Genomic DNA, 20,557 nt, shown 5'->3' on the forward strand with positions numbered 1-20,557 from the left:
AAAACACACTTGGGAAACCCAACCTCCCCACATCCCCTCAAATATACCTGATACAGGTCCCATCCCCCACAGGAGCTATCGCACAGTCTCACCTCCAAATGCCCAGAGACAGCTTCTCCCTGATTCCTCTTCCCCCAGTGCACCCCTAGTCCAGTGAGCCATAGTGGGAGGTGGGGAAAATGAAGTGAACCAGAAAATGCAATTGCTGGGGGTCCACTTACAGTGGATGCCTGTTGAATGCCTACAGAAAACCCATTACCCCTTCACCCATTGTCCCTCTTCTCTGTAGGGCTCAACCAAAAAGACCGAAGCCTTCTATTTTTTTTTTTTTTTTCTGACAGAGCCTGAGGGATAGTCTGGTCTTCTCTGCAGGGCCCCAGTGCTTTTCCAGGCCAATCTTGATAGCTGTGTTGCTTCTGCTAGCAATAGGTTTTAGGGAGACATGTGTGATGGAGTTCCAGTCCATGACACACAAGGAAACATTCCTCACAGTTAAAAGCAGATCCAGTGTCAAGATGGAGCTCTCCTGCTACTGCATGTTGTGCCTGTACGTCATTCTATCAATTAGCTTATGCTACATAACAAACCACTCCCAAAATATAGTGACCTCATAAAGAATCCTTTATTATTTCTCACAATTTTGTGGTTTGGCCAGGTGATTCCTCTAGTCTGGGCTTGTTCAGGGGGCCTGGGCGGTCCAGAACGCCGTCACTCACATGTGTGTCGATTGCAAGCTGGTTGGTCTAGAGAAAGTCAGCAGGGGATGGGGGAGGCAAATTTCTAGTCTACCAGAAAGCTAGTCTGAGCTTCATAAAATAATGTCTCAGTTTCCAAACTGCAGCAAGAGGAAAACTCCCAGTGCACAAGCCCTTGTTGTGTGTCTTCATGTATCACGTTACTGTTATCCCACTGACCTAAAGCAAATCATAAGGCTAAGCCCTGACTGGGTGGAGAAATACACTACACCTCTTGATGGGAGTAGCTACAAAATGGGGTAGCTATTTTTGCAATTTATCACAGTGAGGCCTAGAATGCAAGCCATCTTGGGACCATGGGGGCTGCTAGCCTGAGAAGGACAAATGAGAAGATGACAAGGATTCTCAAGATGACACTGAACCAATGTCAAGTTCCTGTTATATACGATAATTAATTTTCCTTTCTGTGTAAGAGAGTTGAATTGGTATTACATTTATCTTTGCATGTCAGTTGAGGTGTTAGGAGAGTGGAGGTCAGTCCCCAGACAACAGAAGATGTTGTTGTCCCACACTGGCTGGATGTTTTTTGAAAAGTCTCTGGGAAGAAGTCCTAGCTGGTTGCATGCCTAATAAGAGCCAACAGTGAAGGGTGGTTATCCAAAACTCAAATGCAAACTCAAGTATCCTTAATAGTATGTGGAGCCCACACAATGACTAGCAAAGTCCAGTTCAGGGGTCCAAAAATCCAAACGTGCATATACATAGTTAAGGGGATGGTATAAGATGCACAGTGTGTAAAAAAGATGTAGGGGTTTAAGCTCCTTGTAATGACATGATCCATGTGACAATGCCTATCATGATCTCTATTATAGGCACCTGGCTGTGTTACAGTCCTAAGGAACATAAGAAAGTGTTGAGAGAGAGAAAGGTGCCATAGGAATATTAGGAAGAAAGGGTTTTACTTAATGTCAAATATGGCAAAGAGGTTAAGTACAGGAAGGGCTAAGAAGGGACCCTAACGTTTTTGTAAGGGGTCACCTCAGCAAAGGCTGTCTCAGTGGCGTGATACGTGGAAAGCAGACTATGGTGAACTGAAGAGCAAAACAAGGAAAAGAGGGGAGGAATAATGCATATAGAATGCTGTATTACCCAGGACTCATTGGATTATATATGCCTCATAATCCTGATTCAAACCAGCTTGGTAGAGGGAGGGGGAAATTTGGTGGCTGTTATAATTCAAACATCAGAAGGCAGCTAGCTTTGACATACCTGAATTCAGGGGCTCACATGACATAACTGAAATCCTGTCTTTCTCTCAACCCAAATCAGCAGACAAATGCAAACAAAACTACAATGAAATATTACTTTAGACCCCTTATGATAGCTACTATTAAAAAAAAGAAAATAACAAGTGTTGGTGAGGATATGAAGAAATTGGTATCCTTGTGCACCGTTGGTGCGATTGCAAAATGGGCAGCTGCTATGGAAAACAGCGTGAAGATTCCTTTAAAATTAAAAAGAGAATTACCCTATGGTCCTGAAATCCCACTTCTGAGTATATGACCAAAAGAACTGAAAGCAAGGCCTCAGCGCGGTATTTTGAACACCATATTCATAGCAGCCATATTCACAACAGCCAAGAAGTGGAGGCAACCCAGACCCAAAACCCATCCATCTAGCTGAATGGATAAACTAAATGCTTTACATAGCTACAGTGGAATATTATTCCACCTTAAAAAAGGAAGGAGGTCCTATCACATGCTACAACAGGGATGAACCTTGGAGACATTATGCTGAGTGAAAAAAGTCAGCCCCATAAAGACGAATTCTGTAGGATTCCGCTTACATGAGCTATGTAAAGTAGACAAATCCATACCTCGTGGCCCCAGGAAGCCTTCCTCTCCCTCAACATTATGTTCTGACATAACTGAGGACTTCTCCTCACAGTCCTTGGCTGTGTGTAGCCTCAGCCCTCAGACTTTGGAGTGCATTAGAATCCCTGGCCCTCCTGTTAGCAATTCATGGATTACCTCATCATTGTCACGGGCTCTTGGTCCTCCTTTCCCTCTGTCAGATGTGTCCTCTAAAACTCAGCCTCCCTGGAGGCCCCCTTTGGTAGTCATGCTCCATCGGTGGGTGCCTCCTTCTGCTCCTCTTTCTTCTTATCTGCCATTGTGAGCATTTCCCAATTCTTCTGAGCTAGCTTCCTTCCAAGCCCCATTTCATGAAATCCTGGACAACTTTCCTGAATTGTCTGAAATCTGAGTAGCAGTTAGGACTCTTTCTGTTGCCAGTGACAAAGCGGCACTTAAACTGAATTGAACGTTTGTTTTGTTTTTCAGGAGTTTTAGACTCATGTAACTAAAAAAATCCAAGAATAGATTCCACTTCAGGCACAGGTTCTCCAACAATGTCCTCAGGAATCACTCTCTTTCTTGTCTCTTGGCTCTGCTTTTCTGGGTTGTTTCCATTCTCAGATAGGCTCTTCCCATGCAGTGGCCCTGGCAGCTCGAGCAGTCTCACCAGCTGTACCCAAAGCAAAGAGAGGGCAGGGTTTCAACAAATGCCCTGAGCACAGCTGGCTTCATATGTGTATCAGTTTCCTGTGGTGCCATGATAAATGACCGCAAACTAGGTGGCTAAAATAACACAGATTTATTTTCTCACCCTCCTGGAGGCCAGAAGGTTGAAGTCCAGGTTTTGGCAGAACCACACTCCCTCCGGACACTGTAGGTGAGCACCCTTCCTTGCCTCTTCCAGCTTCCGATGGCTGGCAGCCTCCACTGGGTTCCTTGGCTTGTGGCCACTACACTCCCATCTCTGCCTCCATGCTCACATTACCTTCTGCTCTGTGTGTTTTGGTCTAATATCGCTTGTGTATCTCTTAGAAGGACATGTGTCATTGCGTTTGGGGTCCACCCAGCCAATCCAGGTGACCCCTTAATCTCAATATCCTTAACTTAATTACATCTGCAAAGGCCCTTTAACCAAATAAGCTCAAACGCACATGGGCCATATATTAGGACAAGGACATTATCTTTTTGAAGGCCAACATTAAACACATTGCAATGGGCATGCAACCTATGCAGTCTTAAAGGATTCTGGTCTCAGACGGGCCCCAGACTTGTAATGCTCTGTTGTCACCATCTTGGAATTTGTAATTGCTGAACAAAGTACCCTACAGTTTGGGTTTGCATTGGTCCCCACGAATTACGTAGCCAGTCCTGGTCCTGGGGCAGATACACTACAAGAAATCTTTTCTTGGGATCTACCCCAGGCCACTCTCCAGACTATCAGGCCCCTAGAATGTTATTGGCCTTCCCATCCCCATCCCATCAGGCTTAGATAAAAACCATGAAGGGAACAAGAGGTAGTAGGGAGCATCTAGCTGAAGATATCAGGGAAGACTTCACGTTGGAGGCAACCTTTCAGCTGAAGAGTTGGCGAGGCAAAGAAGTGGTAGGAAGAGTTGCAGGCAATGAGAACATTTGCAAAGGAGTGCAGGTAGGAGAAAGGAGGGCAAGCTTGAGGTACTCATTTGTGAGGCTTCCTGCTGCTAGACGCAGAGCAGGGGGTCAGGCAGGTGACAACAAGCGTGCTCCCAGCTGGCCTGGATGGAGCTGGGGGGCCAACCAAAGCGGTGGGAGGCAAAGTGTCTCTAATGACACAGTCACTTTCCACCAAAGCTCTTGTCACTTCCCCTCACCAGCTCGTTCTGCCTGGTTGACCAGAATTTGGCCCAAAGCAACGGTTCCTCTAACACTTCCTCTGCCTTCTGAAAGACAACAACATCAGCGAGAAAAATGAAGAACTGGCCAGAATCTCAGGGCTTAGTTAGCCAAGGCTTTCTGCTGAAAGCCGTATCATGGAGCCATTACATAAGAGAAGAGAGGCATTTCAAGTAAGTGGGGGAGAAGACGGATTCATCTGCAAATTATTTTAGGAGAAATAGTTTTGGGGAAACTCCAGATTTTTTTTTTAAAAGGTTGGCTTCCTACCTCACTCTTTATATCAAATTAATTCTGGGTAGAGCGAAAATGTTAAAGTAAAAAAAAGAAAGAAAACAAAACAAAAACAAGAAAACCATTAGAATGCTGAAAAAAATAGGAGTATTTTTGGATTATTCCAATAATCTCAGAAAAGAAAAGAACTTTCTAAGAAAAACACAAATCTGAGAAGTGATAAAATATTGATACATTTCCATGGATAAGAAATTTAGATTTCTACAGGGTAAAAAAAAATAAAATAAAAAAGTCGACCACAAATTAGGAAAAACATTCACAACATATGTAAAATAGCATGGACTAATTTTCCTAATACAAAAAGATGTCTTAAAATTTTATAAGAAGAAGACCAATAACTCAAGAGTTAAAGTTAAAAAAAGAACACAAATAAGTAGTTCACAAGAAAAGAAATTCAAGCAGTTGATAAACATAAAATGAGGCTCAACCTCACCATTCATTGAAGAAACACAGTAAAATATGTATTCACCCTGACCCACAAAGATTAAAAAAGCTCAACAAGACACTAGATTTAAAAGGAAGTATAAACCCAGACACCTCCACACATTGTTGGTTTGAGATCATGTTGGTACAACTACTTTGGAAGGAAATTATGAAATAGCTATCAAAAATTAGAAAGGTTAAAAAAAAAGACCTTTGACCCAAGAACTCAAGTTTCAAGAATTTCTCCTAGACATACTCTCAAATCTGAGCAAACATATTTGCTCTAGCTTATTGTTTTGTTCATTGTTTGTAGGAGCAAACATTAGGAAATCAACTTTCCCTACCAATGAAAAAATGGCTCATTATATTACAGCTTCCATACGAAAATACTAAAAAGCCATTTTTTTCATATGAGGGGGATTTTTATGGGCTCTGATATTAAGCAATTTCCAAGTTATACGAAGTCTGTATGTGACACACCCACTGGTGTAAAAAGAGTCAAGGATGATAAAAGAAACAGAGGCAGAGACAGAGTTTCCATCAGTGTGAAGGGCATGCAAAGGCAATTCACCAAAAAGGAAAAACAAACGGATTATAAACATAGGAAAAAGCAGTCGATCTCGCACACAGTTAAGGAAAAGCAAATTAAAACGGTAATGAGATGCCTTTTTCCACTCTCAGACAGGCAAGCGCAGTTTGGAAGCTAGCCTGTTGACTGCTCTGAGCAAGTTAGAAAACGGCGCCCCCTTCTGGACATATGGGCCCGGGGACGAGTGCCCGTTCCCGTCCTGGATTTCAGTCCTACCTGCTCCCAGCCTGAACCTTTTGCAAACAGATGTGGGTCTCCCGACAAAACATAAAGAAAGTTGAGGATACACCGTGTTCAGAAAGATGTAGAAAAACACTCACTCCTCAGGTAATTTTCCTTGTTTTACCAGTAACTTTAAATTTTTAAATCTAAACAATATAATTAGACCACTATGTCTTGAAGCTATATTGTTTCTGTTGCTATGAAAGAAGTGAAATTTAGCTCTGCCTCACTCTCCCTCTTTCCCATTCCCCAGTTTTCTGTATTGTTTTTAGTGAATTGCTGCAGTTAATAAATATTTATTAAGAACCTGCACACAGTAGGCTCTTTTCTAGGTGCTCGTTGTTCTGAAATTGTTTTTATCTTTTTCTTGCCATTATGATTTTAACTAATAACCTTAATCCTCTATTATTTCTATCCACAAAAGCCTTCCTATTACTAACTCAGGTTTTTGCTTGTGCACTTTTTTGCAAGTAATAGAAGCTAGATCTGACTAGCTTAGAAGGAACTGATGAATTATAAAAAGGAAAAGGTATTGGCTGGCTCCTGCGCTATGTTACAGGATCCAAAGAAGGGCTGAACAACTCAAGGCCCAGTGGGGTCAGGAGCCAGGAGAGCTGCCAGACACAGCAGCACGAACGCCCGCACTCCATACTGGCCGCCTGCACAGCTTTTAAGGGCCTCACCTCGGGCCAGGGGTCTATGGGCCTGTGATGTAGACATGCCTGCTGGGCCAGTTTCAGAGAAAGGTGACAGGTTGGACCACCATTCCCAGAACTGGCACCTGTAGCACAAACGTTCATTTTCTTATTCATCAGAAGGTTGTTAAGTGAGAAAACATTCAGGATCTGTTTGGAGGGAAAACAGGCGACATGTCGTATTCCACGGAAAAAGCTATCTGGAGATCAGCCTGCCTCTGACCCAGAGGCTTGGTTCTCTCTTCCTCAGAGAACCCAGAAATTCCTTTGCACCCACTCTTTTAGGCCAACATCTGCTTCCTTTGAGGTGCCTCTTGCTTTGGTCAACCCAGGCTGTAGGTGGTTTGTACAGAGAGAACTGCCATCCATGGGCTCTTCTCTTCTGTGCACAAAGGTGAAAGCCTGCCCCCTAGCGGAGGCCTCCAGGTGATTCCTGCAGGAAGGGGCAACGGACCCCCATGGGGGACATGCCCACTTCAGAGAAATACATGGAACAGGCTGGCACAGGCTACACACTGTATAGGGGTTTGCTCAAAAAAACAAAAGACCAAAGATGGCGGCCTGAGTAGAGCAGCGGAAATCTCCCAAAACCATATATATTTTTGAAAATACAAAAAATACAACTATTCCTAAAAGAGAGACCAGAAGACAGGACAACAGCCAGACTACATCTACACCTGTGAGAACCCAGTGCCTCGCGCAGGGGGTAAGATACAAGCCACGGCCAGGCGGGACCTGAGCACCCCTCACCCCAGCTCACGGCAGGAGGAGAGGAGTCAGAGTAGGGAGGGAGAGGGAGCCCTGGACTGCTAAATAGCCAGCCCTAGCCATCCGCACCAGAGCATGGACATACAGTGCGTGGGGTGCTCGATACTAGGGAAAGAGGACAGTAAGACCTGTGAGCGGGTCCCCGCAGCTGGCACCCCTGGGACAAAAGAAAAGCAAGTGCGTTTGATAATCCTAAAAGGACAGGGGCCTCACAGCTGGATGGAAGGGCCCGGGCACAATCAGCCCAGTAACTGGGAATCCCGGGGAACTACGGGCACCCCAACCCCCTGGGTGGCAGCACAGCTCGGAGGCCCCTCACAGTGATAAACAGCCTTCCGCCTGTTCCCCCTCCAGCGTGACCTTTTGGCCCTAGCAGCAGAGGCCATGCAGACAGCAACCGGGCAGAGCTTCTTCCTCAGCATCTGGGCAAGAATCAGACACCCCATCTGTGTGCAGCTGCCCAGCACAAGCTGCTAGGGGACGCTGTTCTCCCAGGAGAGGAAGGCCACAACCAGCAAGTAGGGACATTCTCTCAGCCGACACACGTGCCAGCCCCACACAACTACCTCTACTGCCATGAAAAGGCAGAAGAATTTCTTCCAGACCAAAATAACAGAGAAAACCCCTGAGAAGGAGATAGACTTAGCCAATCTCCCTGAAAAAGAATTCAAAATAAAGGTCATAACCATGCTGATGAATCTTCAGAGAAATATGCAAGAGCTAAGGAATAAAGTCCAGAGGGAGATTACAGAAATGAAACAATCTCTAGAAGGACTTAAGAGCATACGGGATGAGGTGCAAGAGGCCGTTAATGGAATAGAAATCAGAGAACAGGAACAAAGAGAAGCTGATGCAGAGAGAGATAAAAGGATCTCCAGGAATGAAAGAATACTAAGAGAACTGTGTGGCCAATCCAGAAGGAACAATATCCACATTATAGGGGTACCAGAAGAAGAAAAGAGAGAAAAAGGGATAGAAAGTGTATTTGAAGAAATAATTGCTGAAAACTTCCCCAAACTGGGGGAGTAAATAATCAGACCACAGAAGCACACAGAACTCCCAACAGAAGGGACCCAAGGAGGACAACACCAAGACACATAATAATTAAAATGGCAAAGATCAAGGACAGGGACAGAATTTTAAAGGCAGCTAGAGAGAAGAAAAAGGTCACCTACAAAGAAAAACCCATCAGGCTATCATCAGACTTCTCAACAGAAACCTTAGAGGCCAGAAAAAAATGGCATGATATACTTAATGCAATGAAACAGGAGGGCTTCGAACCAAGAATACTGTATCCAGCATGATTATCATTTAAATATGAAGGAGGGATTAAACAATTCCCAGACAAGCAAAAGTTGAGGAAATTTGCCTCCCACAAACCACCTCTACAGGGTATTTTAGAGGGACTGCTCTAGATGGGAGCACTCCTAAGGCTAAATAGATGTCACCAGAGAAAATAAAATCACAGCAAAGAAAGCAGACCAACAAAATACTAACTAAAGGCAAAAAATAAAATCAACCACGCACAAAAGCAGTTAAAGGAAACACAAAAGAGCACAGAATAAAACAACCAACATATAAAGAATGGAAGAGGAAGAATAAGAAGGGAGAGAAATAAAGAATCACCAGAGAGTGTTTATAATAGCTCAATAAGTGAGTTAAGTTAGACAGTAAGATACTAAAGAAGCTAACCTTGAACCTTTGGTAACCATGAATCTAAAGCCTGCATTGGCAATATGTACATATCTTTCAATAATCACCCTAAATGTAAATGGACTGAATGCACCAAGCAAAAGACACAGAGTAATAGAATGGAGAAAAAAGCAAGACCCATCTATATGCTGCTTACAAGAGACTCACCTCAAACCCAAAGACATGCACAGACTACAAGTCAAGGGTTGGAAAAAGATATTTCATGCAAACAACAGGGAGAAAAAAGCAGGTGTTGCAGTACTAGTATCAGACAAAATAGACTTCAAAACAAAGAAAGTAACAAGAGATAAAGAAGGACATTACATAATGATAAAGAGGCCAGTCCAACAAGAGGATATAATCATTATAAATATATATACACGCAACATAGGAGCACCAGCATATGTGAAAGAAATACTAACAGAACTAAAGGAGGAAACAGAATGCAATGCATTAATTTTAGGAGACTTCAACACGCCACTCACTCCAAAGGATAAATCCACTGGACAGAAAATAAGTAAGGACACAGAGGCACTGAAAAATATACTAGAACAGATGGACCTAGTAGACATCTATAGAATTCTACATCCAAAAGTAACAGGATACACATTCTTCTCAAGTGCACATGGAACATTCTCCAGAATAGACCACATACTAGCGCACAAAAAGAGCCTCAGTAAATTCAAAAAGATTGAAATTCTACCAACCAACTTCTCAGACCACAGAGGTATAAAACTAGAACAAAGTTGTACAAGGAAAGCAAAAAGGCCCACAAACACATGGAGGCTTAACAACATGCTCCTAAATAATCAATGGATCAATGACCAAATTAAAAGAGAAATCAAGCAATATATGGAAACAAATGACAACAACAACACAAAGCCCCAACTTCTGTGGGATGCAGCAAAAGCAGTCTTAAGAGGAGAGTATATAGCAATCCAGGCATATTCAAAGAAGGAAGAACAATCCCAAATGAATAGTCTAACATCACAATTATCGAAACTGGAAAAAGAAGAACAAATGAGGCCTGAAGTCAGCAGGAGGGACATAATAAAGATCAGAGAAGAAATAAATAAAATTGAGAAGAATAAAACAATAGGAAAAATCAATGAAACCAAGAGCTGGTTCTTTGAGAAAATAAACAAAATAGATAAGCCTCTAGCCAAACTTATTAAAAGAAAAAGAGGATCAACACACATCAACAGAATCAGAAAACAAGAAAGGAAAAATCACGACGGACCCCATAGAAATACAAAGAATTATTAGATAATACTATGAAAACCAGATTAGTAAATAAGTTAAACTGTCACTATTTGCAGATGACATGATATTGTACATAAAAAACCCTAAAGACTCCACTCCACAACTACCAGAACTGATACCGGAATACAGTAAAGTTGCAGGATACAAAATTAACACACAGAAACCTGTGGCTTTCCTATACACTAACAATGAACTAATAGAAAGAGAAATCAGGAAAATAATTCCATTCACAATTGCATCAAAAAGAATAAAATGCCTAGGAATAAACCTAACTAAGGAAGTGAAAGACCTATACCCTGAAAACTATAAGACACTCTTCAGAGAAATTAAAGAGGACACTAACAAATAGAAACTCATCCCATACTCCTGGCTAGGAAGAATTAATATCGTCAAGTGGCCATCCTGCCCAAAGCAATATACAGATTCGATGCAATCCCTATCAAATTACCAACAGCATTCTTCAATGAACTGGAACAAATAGTTTAAAAATTCATATGGAAACACCAAAGACCCTGAATAGCCAAAGCAATTCTGAGAAGGAAGAATAAAGTGAGGGGAATCTTGCTCCCCAACTTCAACCTGTACTACAAAGCCACAGTAATCAAGACAATTTGATACTGTCACAAGAACAGAGACACAGACCAGTGGAACAGAATAAAGTCTCCAAACATTAACCCAAACATATATGGTCAATTAATATACAATAAAGGAGCCATGGACATACAATGGAGAAATGACAGTCTCTTCAACAGATGGTGTTGGCAAAACTGGACACCTACATGTAAGAGAATGAAACTGGATCACTATCTAAGCTCATACACAAAAGTAAATTCGAAATGGATCAAAGACCTGAATGTAAGTCATGAAACCAAAAAACTCTTAGAAAAAAACATAGGCAAAAATCTCTTGGACATAAACATGAGTGATTTCTTCATGAACATATCTCCCCGGGCAAGGGAAACAAAAGCAAAAATGAACAAGTGGGACTACATCAAGCTGAAAAGCTTCTGTACGAAAAAGAACACCATCAATAGAGCAAAAAGGTGCCCTACAGTATGGGAGAATATATTCATAAATGACAGATCCAATAAAGGATTGACATCCAAAATATATAAAGAACTTGTGCATCTCAACAAACAAAAAGCAAATAATCCAATTAAAAAATGGGCAGAGGAGCTGAACAGACAGTTCTCCAAAGAAGAAATTCAGATGGCCAACAGGCACATGAAAAGATGCTCCACATCGCTAGTCATCAGAGAAATGCAAATTAAAACCACAATGAGATATCACCTCACACCAGTAAGGATGGCCACCATCCAAAAGACAAACAACAACAAATGTTGGCAAGGTTGTGGAGAAAGGGGAACCCTCCTACATGGCTGGTGGGAATGTAAATTAGTTCAACCACTATGGAAAGCAGTATGGAGGTTCCTCAAAAAGCTCAAAATAGACTTACCATTTGACCCAGCAATTCCACCTTAAGGAATTTACCCTAAGAATACAGCAGCCCAGTTTGAAAAAAACAGATGCACCCCTATGTTTATCGCAGCACTATTTACAATAGCCAAGAAATGGAAGCAACCTAAGTGTCCATCAGTAGATGAGTGGATAAAGAAGATGTGGTACATATACAAAATGGAATATTATTCAGCCATAAGAAGAAAACAAATCCTACCATTTGCAACAACATGGATGGAGCTAGAGGGTATTATGCTCAATGAAATAAGCCAGGCGGAGAAAACAAATACCAAATGATTTCACTCATATGTGAAGTATAAGAACAAAGAAAAACTGAAGGAACAAAACAGCAGCTGAATCACAGAACCCAAGAATGGACTAGCAGTTACAAAAGGGCAAGGGACTGGGGAGGATAGAAGGGAAGGGAGGGATAAGGGTGGGAAAAACAAAGGGGGTATTACGATTAGCATGTACAATAATTATGAGTAGCAGCACGGGGAGGGCTGTGCAACACAGAGAAGACAAGTAGTGAGTCTACAACATCTTACTACACTGATGGACAGTGACTGTAATGGGGTTTGTGGGGGGGACTTGGTGAAGGGGGGACCCTAGTAAACATAATGTTCTTCATGTAATTGTGGATTAATGATAACAAAAAAAATCCTATTTGATTAAGAGCGTTGGAGTCCCCCCTCCCTGAGTTTAAATTCTAGCTCTGTTCACACACTAGTTTTGAAGCTCGGACTTGTGCATTAGTCTCCTAGGATGTCAGTAACAAAGTTCCACAACCTGGGAAGCTTGTAGATGCATCACTCTAGTCCTCCATCGCCACCCAGTGTCCTGCCTGTGTCGCTTCACACAGCTCTCCGTCTGTGAGTGTCTGCACCTGGGCCCACATTTCCCCTTTCTATAAAGACACCAGTTATACTGATTAGGGCCCCGCCTAGGCCTGTAGGACATCACCTCAACTAATTCCATCTGCAGTGACCCTTGAAACAGCCAAGAACAGGCTGCCCCAAGATGTGCCATTGTGACATCAGATTATTTCCATCAAGGCCCCAACGACTCAGGGAGATACTTTGACCTCCCATCCCTCAACTGCATAAAAATAATTTAGATAGCGGAACCTGCTCCAGAAAGAGAGAGAACTATTATAAAGTAAACTAGATGTGATAGACAAGGAAGGACGTGGTTAAGTCTGCTAAAATTCCTCTCTGTACCCGCCCCCCCATTACTTCTGTGTGACCCAGCAAACATTTGTTTACCAAACACTTACTCTTCTCATATTTCTGTGAATTAATTCCCTTTTCCTTTGAAGTCTCAGACCCCTACCACCTTCTGCTTGGTTCAGGATGACCTACATACCTCACTCTCCATGTCTATCTTTGGAATCCACGTCCATGTCTCCTCCATTTGTAGGTAATTAAATTTTGTTTTTTTCTTCTATTAATGTCTCATGTCAATTTATTCCTAAATGAACTAGAAAAACCTTGAGGGATAGATGGAATTTCTTCCTCCTCTGCAACACATTCTGAGTTCAAAGTGGAGGGGTATAGGACTTCAACATATCTTCTTTGGGATGGGGTACAACTCAACACATAAAACATGTTTGTTCACCTCCTAGGCCTTTGTTTCTTCAAGTATAAAATGAACATAATCATTTTATGGCTCATAGATCAATATATCTTAACATAGAAAGATGTTTGAAAACAAAGTTGTCACTCAGACAACAAGGAAATTTCAGGGTAAAACCTATGCCATGGTATGTGTGTTTACATGTGCACAGAAAAATTCTGGAAGGATGCATAAGAGATGTGCTATATTATCTCTGGGGAGTGGGATTGTGAGATTATAGGCCCAGGGGGAGAAGTGTTTGGCCTTTCCCATTAGATTCCTTTAATTCTGCTTGAATTGCTTTTACAAAGACATGTTTCATTTTCATAATTTAATAACAAAAAGAAAGTGGAATAAACCACAATTGCGTCTGCCTCGTGGAGCCATTGGGAGGATCAGCTACATGAGGGATGTAAACCTCCTGGCCCAATAAGTGCTCCATGAACAGTGGTTCTGGGCACTCTCATTGCAGCTTTCACCAAAGCATTAATTTTAATAGACAAAGACAGGAAACAAGCTAACTGTCCAATTAATGGGGAAGATTTATTCAGGAAATTGAAGTATAGCCACTTGATACATTATTAAGAGCATTAAAAATTGTATTGACCAAAAGTCCATATAACAAGGGAAACTGTTCACAGTATAAAGTAAGGGGAAAAACAAAAAAGAAGGATACAAAATTCAAACTTTGCAGCCTGTTTTTAAAAATAATGTAATATAATGTAACCCATGTAAAGAGTAGCTTTGTTAGTGTAGCAGAATTATAAGTGATTTTTATTCTTCCTTCTTTTTATCTTTTTACTTGTTAGTGATTTCCACGTTTTCTTTAAAGAGCATGCTGTACTTCTAAAAGAAAACAAAAAGACCTTAAATGTAACATTATTTCCCATTAGAAGGATTTCACATCCAAGTGAATAATCACCAGCACCCTTTACAGAAACCCTCATTTTTCAGAAGGAGACACATTCCCAACATCACCACTGACAAACTACATTTTGAAATTTGCAAAGTGATCCCTCAAGTTGCTACATCTTTCCCAACATTTCATTCTTCCCACTAGGTCCACCATCTCTCTCTTGAACATTTTTATTTCCCTTCCCAACCCATTCCAGACTCTTTCCTATCTTTCTTTGATCCAGGAACACTTGTACTGAGTGAAGATAAGGGAAAGAATCCATTTTCCCAAGACCAATTTTCCATCTTGGTGGCCAGCAACTGGCCAAGCAACCCTGATGTTCCCAACCTTGCAAGTCATCCCTGAACAAACCCAGAGCTATCTACTTCCATAGTTCCAATTATGTGAGATCATAAATATCCTTACTGTTGAGTGACAAGGAGATTCTGCTCTTCTCTTGGTAACTTTCCTAATCCTGAAGAGTTTGGGTCCTTTCTTAGCCCCCATTACTTTTTCCCTCTTCTTACCTGCAGCCAGGTGATGGTTCTCCTAAGGGTGACTTCCTCTCAGCCCTCTGCCTTGGGAAATTCCCAGTTCTGTTGTCCTTAGGGCCAGGGTAACTCAAATGCCCTTTTTCATGTCATTCTCCCTTTCCACCCTGTATTCCTGGTTCACATCCATTATTCTGAAAACATTTCATTTATTCAGTGCTTATTATCCAAAATCCAAGTTGCAGGTTTCTCCTTGCCTTCCAAGAACCACCTTCTTCTGAAATATTTGGGCAAGTTCTTAGGACCATTGTAAGATGATGGAAAGATAGAGTGGAACCTACAGACTGAGAGAAAATATTTGCAAAACACATATCCAGTAAAGGACTAGGTTCCAGAAGACATAAGGAATTCTCAAACTCAATAGTTAAAAAAAGGAAAAAGAAAAAAGAAAGAAAACTCATGAACAACCCAATTGGAAAATAAGCAAAAGATAGGAAGAGACCTTTTGTTGAAGAATATATGCATATGGCAAATAAGCACATAAAAAAGGCTTAATAACATTGGCCATGAGGGAAATACAAAGGAAAACCAGAGTAACATACCACCTCACACCTATCAGAACAACTAAAATAAGAAACAGTGACAACACCAAATGCTGGCAAGGATGTGAAGAAACATACATTGCTATGAGAACATAAAATGTTAATAGCCATTTCAGGAAACAGTTTGGCAGTTGCTTAAAAAAGAAAATATGCAATGGCTTCACGACCCCAACAATTGCATCCTGGGCATTCATCCCTGAAAAATGAAAATTTATGTTCACACAAAAATTTCTACATGAATGTTTACAGCAGCTTTATTCATATTAGCCCCAAACTGGAAAAACTCTCAAATGTTCTTTGCTGGATAAACAGTTAAACAGACTGTGGGATATCCATACTATGAAATACTACTTAGTAATAAAAAACAGTGAACTACTGATACATGCAACCACCTGCATGAATCCCCAGAGAATTATGCAAGGTGGAGGGAAAGCCAACCCAAAAAAGTTATATATGGTATGATTCCATTCTTGAAATGACAAAATTATAGAAATGGAGAATGGATTAGTGGTTGCTAGGGATTTAAGAGAAGGTGTAGAAGTGGGAGGAAAGTAAGTGTGCCTAGAAAAAGGCAACATGAGAGATCCTTGTGGTGGGAATGTTCTGCATCTTGACTATGTCAAGAATCTGTTTGTGATTTTGTACATAAGTATTACAAAATGTTACCTTTGGGAGAAACAGGATACATGATATATGGGATCTCCACTTTTTCTTATAATTTCATATAAAACTACAATTATCTCAAAATTAAAATTTTAATTTTTCTTTTTTTGGAAAAGGGGAATTACAACACATAAAGGGAAATAATGAAACTGGTTTTTAAATATCACTCACTTCATAGTTAATATTTACATAGTACTTGCTATGGGCTAAGTACTGCCCACAGGTACTTCTGGGTATCTCACATTACTAATTTAACCTCATTAAGTCCTATGAAGTAGTATTATGACCCTGTTTCACAGATAAGGAAACCAAGGTTAAGTTACTTGCCCAAGGTGACAGAGCGAGTAAATGGTGGATGTGGAATTTGAACCCAGGCACTCTGATTCTAGAGTCCTTGATGTTAGCCGCCGCACTATGCCAAAGGTCAGGCTACTCTCAGGAGCTCTCTTTAGAGATACATTCCAGGTCCTAGTCTTGCTGAGTTGGCTTCAGCTTCTTTCTCTACTCAGTGCCTTCCATCTCAGGCCTCCAGAATGCATATGTCTATCTCTTTTTTACAGAAACTCCCGGTAAGAAGAAACAAAACCTACCAATCCATCTGGCTTTAAACACTGAGGAAATGTTATCATCTCACCTAATAAAATGAGGCAGCTTCAGTCAGTTGATTCAGCAGCTCAATTATACCAGTAAAGACCAGCTTCCTTCTGCTTTTCCAGTCTGTCATTCTTAATCTATCAACCCCTCATGGTCACAAGAAGGCTGCCCAACCTCCAGGTAGCATTTTCTCACAACAGTATTCAGAAACAGTAGGGGTTGTTTTTTCCCTTTTTGTTGGCTTTTGATCAGAGAGGAAAAGCTTTGACAGAAGCTCCAGGACATACTCCACTCTGTTTCTTTGGCCAAAATTGCCACATGTGCCCATGCCTAAGCCAACCATTAAGCAAGGGGATAGGAAAGTGTGTTTGCTTTACACCAATAGCGTCATTTCCCAGGATTGGAGACTACCTCCCCTGAAGCACATGACTACACAGAGGTATTAAAGAACAAAATTCAACTGAGCAAATTTGAAGATCTAATTCGCTTTATTAAGTGAGTCATGAATCAGGCAGCACCCTGATGCTCCTTTAAACTACAGAAAAGGACAGGTTTTTAAAGGTAGAGAGGGAGCAGAATAAAAGGAAATTATTAGCAGAGAATCAACTGTTTTAGGCAAGGTCACCCTTCTAAGGTGAACAGAAGGGGCCTATCAGTAAATTCCATAGTGCTGACCAAGAAATTCTGTGCTGACTGGTTAAAGGTTACATTCTGGGTGTGGAGGCCAAAAGTGCAGGTAGGTTAGGTATTGTCTTGGTTTGCTGACATAGGGTCATTAGCATGGATGACCCCCATCTCACTTTTTAACAGAGAACAGAAGGTAGCTGGGAAACAATGGAAGTTCCATTACCATAAAGGAAAAGGAAATGCCTGTCTGGCAAAAACTAAATTTTTGTCACTCTACCCACAAAGGAGGACCTCACCTTGGGAGTCACCCTCCTCCCTCCACAGATACAATCCCCTTAGGACCAGCATTGATTATCAGAAACAGGACAGTGTAGCTCAGCAGTTCTCAGACATTAATGTGCACAAGACACTCAGGAGAGCAGCAAAGATGATGATCTATGGGAAAGCTGGAACTTGAACCTAAGCCCATCTAATTCTAACACTTGGGCTTTTTAACCTCTGTTCTTTTGAGCCCCTACTATGTGCTGAGGTAGGGCAGGGGCATGGGACAAGCATTATGATTAACTTTTTCTGCCTATGATGAAAAATGCTGAGATATAAACAGTATAGTAAGAACAGGAGAGATCCCATCTTAAGGCTAAGATTCCATTTTAAAGAGCAGTGAGTTGAGAAGATTCCTAACATAGTCTCTGGTAATCAGACAATAACCCAGCAGCCTACCTTCAGGCAGGGCAAGCAGCCTTAACTGATACATCCCCACTGCTTGAGGGTAGCCACTACCTTGGAGAAGAACAGGATAAACAAATCCCTTGTGTTGCATTTATTTAGCAGAATCAGCTGGAGGACTGACAATAAAGGAAAGGAGATGTGGTGTCTCACCAGAGATAAGCACCTTGAGACCACAAGTCACGCCTATGCCCAACAACACCCCTCTGTCCTTTGCCCCATTTTTGAAAGCCTTAAAAGACAGAATCCCCAACTTTTCAGTGCACCTCCTCTCTGAGGATGCTCACACTTTGCTTACTTTAAGTGCATACTTTGAAATAAAGCTTTTTCACTGCTCAACTTACTGCATTTGTCTCTTTGCTATTTCATTTTATTTCCGATTCTTCACTGTGTCTCTGCTTCACTCCTGATGAGTAGGAAGGGGCTGCTAAGAGCTCAGAATTTAGACACGCATGTTTTCGTCACCTGGGTGACCTGGTCGGGACTGCTGCTGTGCAATCTGCTCTCAGTAGCCTAACAGAAAATCTCCTTTCTTTGGAAAGTTCTCAGAACATAATCTCACTCCATCCTGTGCTTCATGGCTCCCCCAAATCCTGGGGTGGTTGGGACTAATTCTTCCCCCATGCCATGCTGATCCAAGCAGACACAGGACGCCAGGTGCTTCAGGAGTTGGCGAGAGGATCTGCCCTAGGCCAAGGACTTTCCCTCTTTCCCTCTGCACTCCTGCTCTCTGCTGCCTGCAGGGCAGCCGCCATTCCCTGCTGCTCTTGCTTTCATGAATTCCTTTCTTACCTACACTCGTCTGACCTGTTCCAGAATTCTTTCTCATCCAGAGTCAAGAACCTTCCCCCGTCCAGGCTGAGGTTTCTCCTAGTGCTTCACCTAGTGAGCAGGGAGAGACCCCGCAGATGCAGCAGTCCGGCGACAGTGCCAGGCATTACCCTAAGAGCTCGCTTAATGCCTAAGGCAGACTTAAACCTGAGAATCTTTCCTTTACAATGTCCCCTGTCACGTTGTTAATCTCTCAGCATGTTTCTTCTGGCCAAAAACTACCTGGCTCTAATTCTCCCCTCGTTCAGGCAGATGTCTGCTCTCCTTTGAAATTCTCATCAAGGGAACTTTTGGTACCAGTTGTGTGTTGCCATTCTTCCCTCAAGCCATCAAAATTCCCTCTTGGCAATGAAGAAATGGACTGTGTGGATAAACAGATTGTCTCCCAAATCCTGAGATGACCGTTTTTGTGTTCCTACCCTCTTGGGACCACTGTTTTCCCATAAGTAATGTCCTGCCCTAGAAGTTCCTACTGTCCTTCTGACACCCTGAGGTCCTGGAAGTAGAAAGGAGCCTTGAGGCGTATGTGCACTAGAAAAGAGGGGTAAAGTGGAATATAATTACTTCTGGAGAACATTGGCTGTCTCTGGGGAGAAAAACGGTGAATCATTGATGCTGCTGGATCTCATCAAACACTTGAGCATCCCTTAGAATACTTATTTGAATTTACAAAACTAATGAGCAATTGCCAAAGCTACCTTCCTGCTAATGGTGCCGCCTCATATTCCCGCTAATGAGCCTTGATTGGCACCACATTCAAATGCAAATCTAGGTCTTTGTTTCTCACAAATAACCTTTTTTTCCCTCTTTTAAAGGCAAGCCCTGGGAGACTGAGAGTTTCAGCTTGATTGCAAAGCTAAAATGGGGTTTGGGAATTTTATCCCTTCAATTCCTACCCCAAATCTGCCTGCTCACCCCATTTTCCCAGAGTCATCAAAGAAATGTTCCTTTGGAGCAGACCTTAAATTAATAAAAGATGGTGCACTGAAAACTGGATAGAAGATGATACAGGTTCTAACAATCTAATAAGTGAGAGCAGTGTCTTTACCAGTAGTCTGAACAGATGCCCTCCTCTGCCCACTTCTCTATGAATCTCAAGGTCTTAACTATTTTGCAGCTTCTGAGTCAAACAATCTTTCATATTAGTCTTAATATTCATTGTTAAGAAACAAAATTCAACTGAGTAAATCATAAGTCAAGCAGCCTCCAATCTAGCAGATAGAAAGGAGCTTTGAAGAACTAGTACCTGACACACAATAATAATTTAATCAAATTAATATCATTTGATCTGTGAAGCCAGCATACTGGGAATGTCCTGGAGGTGGAACCCTCTGAAAAGGAGGGGGCAAGCAAAGAAATTCTGCTGAATTTAGCTAATACATAGAGCCAGACCTGGTTCTTTCCCACAGGGTGGCTCTTCCAGACCCTGCAAGAGCACCACCAGTCATTGCTGATCTGCAAAGATGGTGAGTACCTCATTCCAGTGCCTATCTTGGTGAGCCACACATGCTGCAGTCAGCCACTGAGAAGGGACAGGCCCTTCCATTCCTATATAAGACACAGATGGAATCAGCCCAATTTACAGATCTGTGATTCCCTTAATCTACCATTTTTCTAGAAATGATCAGATTGAACTGTGAAAATTAATAAAGGGAAACCTCACTAAAGTGGGGTGGGGGAGCTCTCA

General features: G+C 41.9%; 1 long non-coding RNA gene across 1 annotated transcript; it reads right to left on the bottom strand.

Moving 5' to 3' along the window:
- Nucleotides 1–598: 598 nt before the first annotated feature.
- Nucleotides 599–3,206, bottom strand: LOC140843733 (uncharacterized). The gene is made up of 2 exons (XR_012121740.1): nt 2,726–3,206; nt 599–743 (listed from the first exon to the last, which is right to left on the bottom strand). It is a non-coding gene; the product is annotated as an uncharacterized lncRNA (long non-coding RNA).
- Between the last annotated feature and the right edge of the window lie 17,351 nt (nt 3,207–20,557).

Source organism: Manis javanica, chromosome 10, assembly GCF_040802235.1.
Source record: "Manis javanica isolate MJ-LG chromosome 10, MJ_LKY, whole genome shotgun sequence".
Taxonomy (NCBI): domain Eukaryota; kingdom Metazoa; phylum Chordata; class Mammalia; order Pholidota; family Manidae; genus Manis; species Manis javanica.